This window comes from Sitophilus oryzae, unplaced genomic scaffold (assembly GCF_002938485.1).
Source record: "Sitophilus oryzae breed Bouriz unplaced genomic scaffold, Soryzae_2.0 scaffold_1185_pilon_pilon, whole genome shotgun sequence".
Taxonomy (NCBI): Eukaryota; Metazoa; Arthropoda; class Insecta; order Coleoptera; family Curculionidae; genus Sitophilus; species Sitophilus oryzae.
Genome location: NW_022145821.1, coordinates 174,978 through 186,830, shown reverse-complemented (window position 1 = coordinate 186,830; position 11,853 = coordinate 174,978). Strand labels below are relative to the sequence as shown.

General features: G+C 32.3%; 1 long non-coding RNA gene across 1 annotated transcript in view; it reads right to left on the bottom strand.

The window, feature by feature from the left end:
• Positions 1-11,853, bottom strand: part of LOC115891571 — a 62,753-nt gene that overhangs the window by 19,963 nt on the left and 30,937 nt on the right. The window lies entirely within an intron of this gene.

The following is an 11,853-nucleotide window of genomic DNA, read 5'->3' as shown; positions in this document are numbered from 1 at the left end:
ATTTTAAATGGAACACCCAATATATTATTCCGATGTTCAATGGAGAATTAATGTCTCTTTAAAATACTATTATTAAGGTTGCCTACCCCTCAAACCAAGATTTTTCTAGATATTTTCATTTACATGATTTGATATGAGTAGATCTTTATTATTTGATAAAACCTAGGTGGCTGTGATAGGTCTGACGTTACTTCAACATAGCTGTCTAATTAGTCCAACCTTCTTCTCAGAAATTTGCCGAAAATGCAAACTTATCCTGCATCAGAAAGAATTAATAGAATACTTAAATGCTCTTGATTATATCTAGTCTGGATTTTTTTATGGGGATATGTTAAAGACTATTGTCGACAACATGAGAGAAATTATTGTAGCTGCTTTTCGAGGTATAACTCCACATATGCCTTTTAAAATGAAAAGATCCTTTTGAAAAACAATCATTTCATGCAGTTAACAGGAAATGAAGCATTTTAAGCATTTGATTTCAACTAGATATTTTTTGTAACATAATTATAGGCTTATATCTAGTTTTAATTCTGTAATAATTAAAATATGTTTTAATCGTGTATCTTTTTATTACCGTTGAGTATTTTAATCTATATTCTTTAATTTTTGTTAAATTAACAAAAGGTATATCACAGCCACCTAGATTTTTTCAAATAATAAAGGTCTACTGACGCAAAAACATAAAAATTAAAATGTCTAGGAAAGTCTTTGTCTGAGGGATAGGCAACCTAAATAGTATTTTAAAGATATATAAATTCCTCATTGAACACCGGAATAATATACTGGGTGTTCCATTTAAAATAAAGGAGTAACTTGCTTTTAAAAATGACTAATGTTCCATATTAATTTTGTCTCACCCTGTATAACTGTTCGGGTCAAATTTCAATTTGGTTTAACATACAATGGTTACTGTAATTAAATATCAGACTATACGAGGTCAACTAAAATTTAGTTCGCTATTAACTAAATTTAAAATTTCCTCTTCATTTTCACAAAATGTGAAATATGTCCAAATCCTTAGATTTTAAGTATATACTTCTTGAATAAAACTCACCTTTATTTCTTTCCTAGAATCCGAAAATTAATTAATAATATATAGTATTAATATTAGAATATTAGTAACAATATTAGAAAAAACACAACTTTGATATGTAACTTTTTTGGAAACACTCTGTATAATTCTTTATATTTTTATAAAATGCTTTCAGTTAACCTACATATGCTGCCAAAATTTCATTTCGATATAAACTACCGTTCTCCTTGGAGCTTCCGCGGCGTATGAGAGGCGCCACCCTGTATATGTTTTATAAATATTTTTTATTAATATACCGTGTATTGCATCGTCGACCTGAACATAGGAAATCCCATGTAAATTTTAAAAATGACGAATAACTTTTCCCCATTTTATTTTACAGAAAAATGTACTTGACACTTTTTAAAGAACTCCTTAAAATGAAGGAAATTGCCCATTTTCAGTAATTTTTTTGAGTGATCAGACGGAATTAGGCAAAAATTTAAAATAATCCCATCCTGGTCAAACATAACAATCACAAATTATGTCACATCAAATCTGTTATGATTTTGTTCTACAAAGATCTGTCAAAAATATCCTAATTTATATTCTTTATATAAAGTTACAAAAAGTACACTGTAAATATTAAATTATAAAAAATTAAATTTGAAGGTGGCATGTTTGTTATTCCAATCAGGGCCGGATTATGTTTTCAATTAATTTATTTTTTTTTATCTTTCATAATTCTAAAAGAAATTCGTAGAAACTATTGAAAATAAACAATTTTCAATAGTTCTTTAAAAAGTTTCAAATATATTATTCTTTAAAATAAAATGGGGAAAACTTATTCATCATTTTATAATTTACATTACCTACAAACATGGGCAAAATTATTGTATATAACGATATTTTTATTTTATTTTGGACCTAATATGATTCATTTTATATTTTTGGACATATTGGCTTACTACACGACTAACTAATATAAAATTAAAAATCTAAGTGCAACTAGGCTGTTATTATAATTTTATTTCATAATGAGTGAAAATCAACAAAAACAAATTTCATTTTAAACAGAAAATATTGAAAACAATTTGAATTATTTCTCACAACTAATAGTCTGTATTGCCTTCTCGATCCTCAATGCACGCTGTGAAACGACGTGGTATGCTCTCAATTAAGTTGTCCAGAAGATGTTGAGGAATGGCTTCCCATGTTTCGCGCGCAGCAATTTTCAATTCATTTAAGGTACGGGGGGAGCATTCTTTTCGGCAATATGGCGTTTTAGCATGTCCAAGCATGCTCGATCGCATTCATATCTGTAGACATCGGTGGCCACCACAGTTTTCTTATACCCTCTTCCTCACAAAATTCGCGAACCGCTAAAGTGCGATGGGGAGAAGCATTATCGTCCATGTAAACAAATTCATCCCCCACTGCCCCTCGAAATGGACGCACAATAGGCTCTAAAACGTCTCTGAGATATGAGGCACCTGTAGAATGTAGAATGTTTAGGAGGGGAGTTAATCACCGCGACCTTATAGATCTACTGTGTGTTCCCCTTTCTTGAGTTATAACGAGTTATAACTCATCATACAGTCTCAGGGCTTTAAGAAAAGCCAGTATCTGAGACGGCTCCACAGAAGCCAGCTCTCCATCCTCGACATCAGACGTACCAAGGTTCATGGCACGAATGGTCGTCGTCTCGGCGCACTCAGTGATAAGGTGTTCTGGTGTTTCCCCATTTTCCCCACAAAATCTGCATTCGCCGTTGTTTCTCAGTTTCAACCTACTGAGGTGTTCGTTGAGGAGACAGTGTCCTATTAGAAACCCCGTGACAATCCGAAGATTGTTTTTACTTAAATCAAGGAAAACCTTTGATTTCTCGGTCATAAGTTCTAAGGAACTTTTTCGAGTGTCTTAGACCGTTGGAGGATACCCATTCCAAGTTACGGATGGAGTCTTCCAGATGCTTCAGTTCCGCTTTCAGTTGGTTCCCGTTTGGAAAACAGAACGGTTCTGGTCCAGTTAGTGGAGTGTTCGCTCCTTTTCTAGCTAGATCATTTGCTTTTTCATTGCCTTCTATCCCTTGGTGAGCGGGCACCCAGAGTAGGAGGACTTTATTTTCTTTGCCTAATTTGTTGAGCTTCTCTAGGCATTCTTTGACCAACTGCGAATTGATGGTTACTGAGTTGATCGCGTTAAGTGCTGCTTGACTATCGGATAGGATGGCAATTTCCTGTTTTCGATAGTTCCTATCTAAGATAAATTGTACGCATCTTTCGATAGCGCAAATTTCTGCCTGAAGGAAACTGGGGTGAGGCACCTGTCATTGTGCCATCAATAAAAACAAGAGATCAAGCTGCGTGCATTTTACTTGACCATACCATAATGTTTCCCCCTTGAAACGGGACACGGAGTGGAACTACATTCAAGCGTGCTCGTCTTCGAGATGCTCTCCAGACCAAAGTTCGTCGCGAGTCTGACACTAGGCCTATTCTTGTTTCATCACTAAACATGACGAAATTCCAATTAGGTTCATTTGCTCATCTCCTCAGCCCGTTGTAGTCGCGTAATTTTATGCTGTAAATTAAGCTTCGGAACACGTAGAGGCCCCCTTAAATGTAATCCTGTCATGGAGTCTTCTTGCTATGATCTTTCTTGAAACAGTTACTCCTTCAAGACGAGCCAACTCATTTTTAATAGCAGTACTAGAAAACCGGAAGTTCGCATTAAAATGGATTAAAGACTAGGTTTGGGTTAGACAGAATAGGTTTGGGTTGGGCTGCTTTTGGCAAACTGCGGGAGACCTTTAAAAGTGATATACCCATAGACTTAAAATAAAATATAGACTACACTATTTACATCTCAACGCGGTCAAACAATATTTTTTGTATACATGTTTACTTCTGGGTACAGTCGACGGAGCCTTCCTCATCCAGCCTATGTTGTCACGTCTTTAATATTATCAATATTTTTTTTCTTGTTACACACATATATTGAGATATTAGTCCTTATACTACTAAATTATAAGTCGGATACTGTTTAAAAAGGATAAGTTCTTTACAATATGACAACACCGATTAGAGGCGAGGGAGCCTATTCATTCATTTATTACCTTGTAGTACGCATCGCACGTGTGCGGTAAAGCTTTGTTGCCGCTATGTCCCCGGCTGTTTTAACGCATTTTCTTAGCTTGTAGTCCTTAAGTGTTTATTTTATTGACATTTTCTGTTCAAGAACTATAAAATATGGTTCGCCAGTGCCAAATTTGCAAGAAATTTGACTTAAATAATCCATTTAAGTTTTGAAACGACTTTCGACCGGTAGGCAACTCTCAATTTACCCATTGGGAGTCAGTGGCGTTGTTGTAGAAAGGCGCTTATTTAGATAATATTTTAGTAAAATGTAAAATCTGAATTTTTTCTCTTACATTACATTATTTACTTACATTGTAACAAAATCATAATTATAACCCTGTTAATAATTAATAATGTTTTTATTAAAATATATTCCGGTTTATTCTAAAATTATCTTCAGAATCTAAAATAACATACAAGAATTTTAAAATGATATTACATTATGAAACAATATTTTTTAATATACCGGGTCGTCTCAAAAGTGGCTCACCCCTATAACTTTTTTATTTTTTCAGATAAAAAAAACAGATTTGTATGTTAGTAGGTATATTGTATGTTAGTAGGTATAGTATTTTTAATACCTATTTAGAGGTACCAGCCGTTTTAGTAACTTAACGTATGCGGCTTCTTGCACCATCTAAACCCGCATGAAAAAAATTAGGTTATGACCTTTGTCATGTCAAATGCTTGACGTATTTCTTATTGCATTGGCGGAGTGACTTGAAATTTCATATTATCAGTGGCGGTTTATAATAATAAAAATTAATTTTATGAAATTCTAAAGATGTTGACGTAATAAAAAAAATATAAAAGAAGCGCACTAATTTTAAAAATATTGTTTTATTGACTAGATACCGAGTTTTCTTAAAAAAAATACCTATATTATTTAAGATCTCGATTTAAGGCTTATACCAAAGAATATCTTAACTTATACTTATGCTTAATGTAGTAAACTGTATTCAAAACGATTTAGGAGCTCGATTTAAGGCAATTCAAAAAGCGTCTGATGCACTAAAAGTATAATAAATAATATAACAAGAAGTCGAGCAAGCAGTAATAATATTTATTTAAGGGCTCGTTTAAGTACAAATTCTACAGAAAAACAGGTTTAAAGAGCTTTTCGCTTTTAGCAGCATGGTATTTGTTCAAAAATAATATTCTTTTTAATCTGATTCCAGGCATTTCCAATAACTGTTTTCTTCCATCCGGTTTTTTGAAATGAAAACCCATTTTTTTAATTCCCAAATATAACGAACTTTTGGAAATCTTAGTTTCTGGAGACTCTTCGATAAATTGCAGGAAAATAGTTTCTACTGTGATTTTCCTTTCGCGCATACATTTTGTAAATTACTTCCCTCAAACAATGTAGGGTATTCTTAGTAATTCGGATTTTGCTCCGGGAAACGCTTGCAGACATATTTCTTCTAAATTCGAAATCTGTAGCTCTGTTTGGTTTTTCTAGATTATATAATGTGCATTCTGGGACTTTTAGTGCTTCGGATGCTTTTTGAATTGCCTTAAATCGAGATCCTAAATCGTTTTGAAAATAGTTTACTACATTAAGCATAAGTTTTTTGGATTCATCAGAATATCGCATTTTTATATCTTATTTTGCGTTATGACATTAACATGAAATGTAACTTCAAAAACGTGACATCTAACAAATTATTAATAATCGACGTTCATTTTTGTTGGTAATTTTTTGTTTCAACTGATTTATTAATAATAAATAAGGATGGTGTTATTCTAAATGGGTATTAAAAATACTATATATGACATAAATTAGGATTTATTGACGTATTCAATTGTTTTTGGTCTCTTCCTTTTTCACCGAAATGATTATATCTTTTGATTTTTAAAGGCACCCTCGGTATATTGCTACTTTATTCGATAAAATATGACACTCTGAATAGAATGACATATCATATGCTAACTTTTGACAATGTCGCTTAAAAACAAATCGTATTTTAAATTTCAATCCAGGGTGCCATGGTGTTGTTAAAAACACTAAGTTTTGATCAAGGAGCCTTGGAAAAATAGTTTTGATCGTCTAATAGGTTTCGTGTCTTGTATAGGCCGGTTAAAAGATGTACAAATCGTATTTTTAATCATACATATGTCAATTTTTTCAAATGGAACAAGGGTGACTCATTAGCATATTTGGAAAAAGCATTTTTTTATGAATATATTGATACCACACACTTGGTATTTCGAGTCAAATTGTCGTTATGAACCGCGTGTTACAATTACAATTAAACCATATGCGAAAATGTCAAAAGTTGACATATGATATTTCATTCTATTCAGAGTGTCATTTTCTATCGAATAAAGTAGAAATATACCGAGGGTGCCGTTTAAAAATTAAAAGTTATAGTCATTTCCGGTGACACAGGAAGTGACCAAAAACAATTGAATGCGTCAATCAATCCTAATTTATTTCATATACTAACATACTAAATCTTGTTTTTTTATTTGAAAATATAAAAAAATTATGGGGATGAGCCACTTTTGAGCCGCACCCGGTATAATAAAGACAGTACCGAGTTAAATAAATGTAGTTTTTATTTTATCCACTTCCTATCACCTTCCTTGCTTTAATGGAACAGATTTATGTTTTCTCTAATTTACATAATAAGACATCACTTAACTAGAAAAAAAATTACAACAATCATTTTTTTTTCTCTCCCTGTCGCCGATTCTATTATATCTGTGGAATAGATCCGGTTTTGATTAATATTAGGGGTTGTAAATGTTTGACTAAAATTAATAATTTATTATTAATTTCAAAAATTACGTAATTTCGATTATAAAATTTCTTCTATAACGTGTATTTTATTATGTTTATCCTTTTCGGACTCTAAGACGTTTTTTCTAAACTTTTATGTAAAAAACCTGTCCTAAATCTTAATAAAATATAAAAACGTTTAAATACGATATATTTTTAATTTACTTATAGCTTCATTAAAATAAAAAAATTACCCGGCTATGATACGGAGAGTTTAGGTGTACTTGAGAAACGAAAGACAGTGTTGTGTTTCTCGGCAGAGTCGTCAGGGAACGACCGTTACGACAGAGCCAACCTATCTATCGCTCGTGTCGCACTCGTTATAACCTAAAACAATAACACAACAATAACAAGACAGTGTCTGACCGCATGTTCCAGCTATTTATGAATGAGATGCTCAGTCTATATTTTATTTTAAGTCTATGGATATACCCATATGCTTGAAGAGGAAAGTTTATGAACAATGTGTCTTGCCGGTAATTATATATGGAGCGGAAACTCTAACATTAACGAAAAAGTCAGCAGAAAATTTAAGAGTAGCCCAGAGAGCCATGGAGAGAGCCATGCTTGGAATAACTAAAAGAGACAAAATTCCTAATAACACTATTAGACAAAAAAACAAAATTAAAGACATAGTGGAACACGTAACTCTAATGAAATGGAGATGGGCAGGTCATGTGGCGAGAACATCTAAAGACAGGTGGACTAGAAGATTGTTAGAATGGCGACCTCGAGCAGATAAACGTAGCAGAGGCAGACCACCGACACGCTGGACCGATGATGTAAAAAGGATTGCTGGAAATTGGATGATGACGGCCCAAAATCGAGAGACATGGAGAAATATGGAGGAGGCCTACGTTCAGCAGTGGACAACGATGGCTACATGATGATGATGATGACTAGAAAGCAGGGGATTGCGTCGTTCAATTAGGGATATTTGACGGTCTTGCTCAGCAGTAGTAACTCAATTTCTATCTCTTCCAGGCCGGTCTGTAACCTCGTTTGTCTCCCTGATTTTTTTTTTAATATTCGCGAAACATCGCTTTGGTTAACTCCCACAATTTCAGCTATTGCAATTTGCCGGTAGCCCTGTTGAGACAGTGTTACTATTCTGACTCTATTAAACTGTGAAATAATGTTTCTAGGCATTTTAAGGCCAAAACAATGGTCGAATTTCTTCTGACCAAAAATCGAAATGTGCGAGAATTTGTAATAATATTGGGTCTGAACGATAAACATTGATTACCATAAACATTTTAACAAAAAACTGTTTATTACAAGCTATGTATAAAAAAAGATTCTTTAAATTCCTTTCCGTATATTTGTAAACGATATATGCAATAATTTTGGCCATGAATGTGTGTATATCCTGGTCGGCGCTGGGCGCGGCGATACAACAGACTGTATAAAGACATTTGTTATTATGTTCATGTGATCCTTTTGTTTTGCAACTGTTATTAAAGCTGGTCAATGAAGAACTAATTTTTTTAACAATCTCTTTAATATTCCAAATATAAATTGCGATATTGCAAAACAAAATAGGTTTATGAGATTTAAACAATTATCTTTCAGTGTTAAAATGTTTACCCACATAAAACTATTTAAAATCAACCACTTACGGGTATCATAAAAGATAAAAAATACAAATTATGTAATATACCGAGTAATTTTCTCTTTTTCTAAAACAACAATAGTTTTATAAATGCGTAAACATAAATAAAACTGAATACCGTAAAATGGGGTGAATAGAAACATAGTGGTGAATAGAAACAAAATTTCTGAAAAAAATCAAATCACGATTTAAAATATTCAAAGTAAAAAAAGTCGACATATCTAATTTTTCTATCAATGGTAATACACAATAAAATGTAAAAACTATATTTTTATCTGTGGCAGCACTGTTTCTGTCAATCAGCTGATCAATAAATGTGAGATCGATTTATCACCTATTTTGTATGGCGCGAAAACTTTATAAATAAAATATTTATTTTTAAAGTAATACATAAGCTGGTACATGTAAGTTGTCATATTATATGTATTGTTAATTATTGTTAAACTTACTTAAATATGTAATAATTTACTGTTTCTAATCACCTTGTTGGAAATAGAATAGATAAAAACATTAACATCAATGTGTGTTTCTATTCTCCCGAATAGCAGGTGAATAGAAACACAAATGCTATTTTTATTTAATATTTATATGCATATTTTTCAAAAATCAAATTATATGTATACGCAAAGAACAAACAAAGACCCATGTTTTAAAATATTCGGGAAAATAATACCACATTTTTATCAACCGGTATATCGCTAATAGCCTACGAAACTGTTTCTATTCACCCCATTTTACGGTAATGGAAATTAAATCTACAGACTATACAGGGTGTATCACAAAACATGTGCCATCTCTCGTGATTTATTTTTCATATCAACATAGATCCGATTCTGCTTTGTTTCGTAACTACAGGGTGTTAAAGTCTTAATAATCTTTCGATTTATTATAATTTTCTTCCATAGTGATTCGAATGAAATTTTGGGGGAAAAAGTTACTATAAGTCTTACATATTTTAATGCTAAAAAAGTGTCAATAAATTTATCAGGGACGTACATATGGGTTATCACTGGAATATTTTTGAAAAATAAAATGTGCGCCACTGACTTTTTTCTTTTGATATCAAAATTGTGTAGGCCGTTTAATGCCAATTAGAAGTTATCTCTTGACATCTTGTCCAATTCGGCCTCCTTGATAAGATAAATGCCATTTTATTAATCACAATCAATAAAATTAAAATAAAATTAATAAATTATATATTTCACCCTATTTATTATTAAATATTATTACTATTAGTTATTATTACTATCAATTAGTCCAACACACAGCAGTTTCAAATAAAAAAATAATGGTATTTAAAAAAAATAATGGCCCTTGCCACTTCCAAATAGCACCTTGGTCAAAAGATCTATAATATATGAGGGCCGAAAGGTCTCTAATCATCTGCCGGCAAGAACAGTTAACCTAATAGGACTGCTCATTCAGCCAAAAGTGTCCGCCAGGTGCATGCGAAAACTACTCGCTTTGTGACGTCATTGTAGTCCTTGTCATGATTATTAGTCCTTATCCGGCAACCAATAATACACACAGGTGCATTATTAGTTGCCGAATGCAAAACGTTCATTATTTAGTTTATTTATTTAAACACCTTATATGTATGCAGTATAGAAAATTAACTGTATAAATCGTATTAAATACTCGATAATGCATTTTTAAGAACAGCAGTTCCCAGCATTACCTTATGCAAGCATTCTTTTTAGAGTACTTCCATATTTTGCTTTAAAATAATTAATAAACAAAATCGTGGGCACTTAGTATGCACTTTGTCACAATCCACAACACAAAATGAACGTATTTATACACTATATAGCTCTAAAAACTTTAAAGACACCTTTTTCACATTTAAAATTGACAAAATAATTAACTCAAAATTTCTCAGCTGTTATTTTTATAAGTTTAGCATAGGCAACTAATAATACACACTATCATGACAAGGCCACGAAGGCTTTGACAAGGACTACAATGACGTCACAACTGTCAGCTGAAGCGCGGGAAGAGGCGAACGTACGTCTTATGAGGATGAGCAATCCTATTAGTTTACCGTTCTTGATCTGCCGGTTGCTTTAAGATTGGTTAATTCCATAAAAACCTTTCGAAGGCTACTGAAAAAGGAACTTTTAAGCAGGGCATTTTACAGCGTTGACGAATTCTACCGGGACACCCTTGATATTAGTGTTTAGAGTTTAGAATTGCCTGTCTGACATATTCTTTTTAGCTTTATTTTTTATCTTATCTTTATTCTGTATATTGTATATCGTCCTATTGCTGCCAAAAGTCACTAACTAACATTTTTCCGAACAAACAAATTCAATCACTAACTGTATTTTGAAGCGGAGAATCGATTGAAAAAGTACGATTTCTGGCTATTTATGTTGTATTTTAATACCGAATAGTTACTAACTATAACACTTTTATGCAATACAATCAGAGGCGCAACTATGGCGGGCCAGGGGGGCTTAGCCCCCCCCCAGATAACCCGTACGTGTCTTATAAAATTAGTCTTAACCTCACATCAATATTATCTTATAGTGACCTAAGCCCCCCAAAAAGAGTTAAGCCCCCCTAAAAGTATATGTCTAGTTGCGCCCCTGAATGCAATCCATCTTTAGACGCGTTTTTCTCGAAAGTAATAAAAAGTAAGTTAGTGACCTTTGGCAGCAATGGAACGATATGTTAGTTTACTTACTTATTTAAGCCTATTTTGCTGAATTCTGTTTGTATTTTTTGTTTTTATATTTACACACATTTATTTACTGTTTTTTAATGTTAAAATTGCTGGCAATAAATATTTTAGGTTTAGATTTAGGAATATGCTTTGTTAACAAAAATTTATATATTTTTTAACAATAAAGTACTTTTGAATTGAAAATTGAATAAGATAATTACAAAAAAAAACTAATTTTAAAAAGTTTTAACATCCTGTAACTCTAAAACTATGCATTTCCATACCCATGTTTATAGGATTTTTTTTCAATTTTTTGATGAGGAATCAATGAGTACTTATTTAAAACTTTCGCAAGTTAATGATATTAAATTTTTTTAAAGATTGCTATTGACTTGGATCAAGGCAAATTAATAAAATTGCGTTTATTTCGTCAAGGAGGCCGAAATCGACAAAATATCAAGAGACAACTTTTAATCGGCATTAAAGTGCTTATACTATTTTGTTAACAAGAGAAAAAAATATCAGTGGCGTACATGCTTTTTTAGAAAAATATTCCAGTGATAACCCATATGCACGTCACTGGTGAATATGTCGACACTTTTTAAGCTTTAAAATATGTCTCATTTATGTTACTTT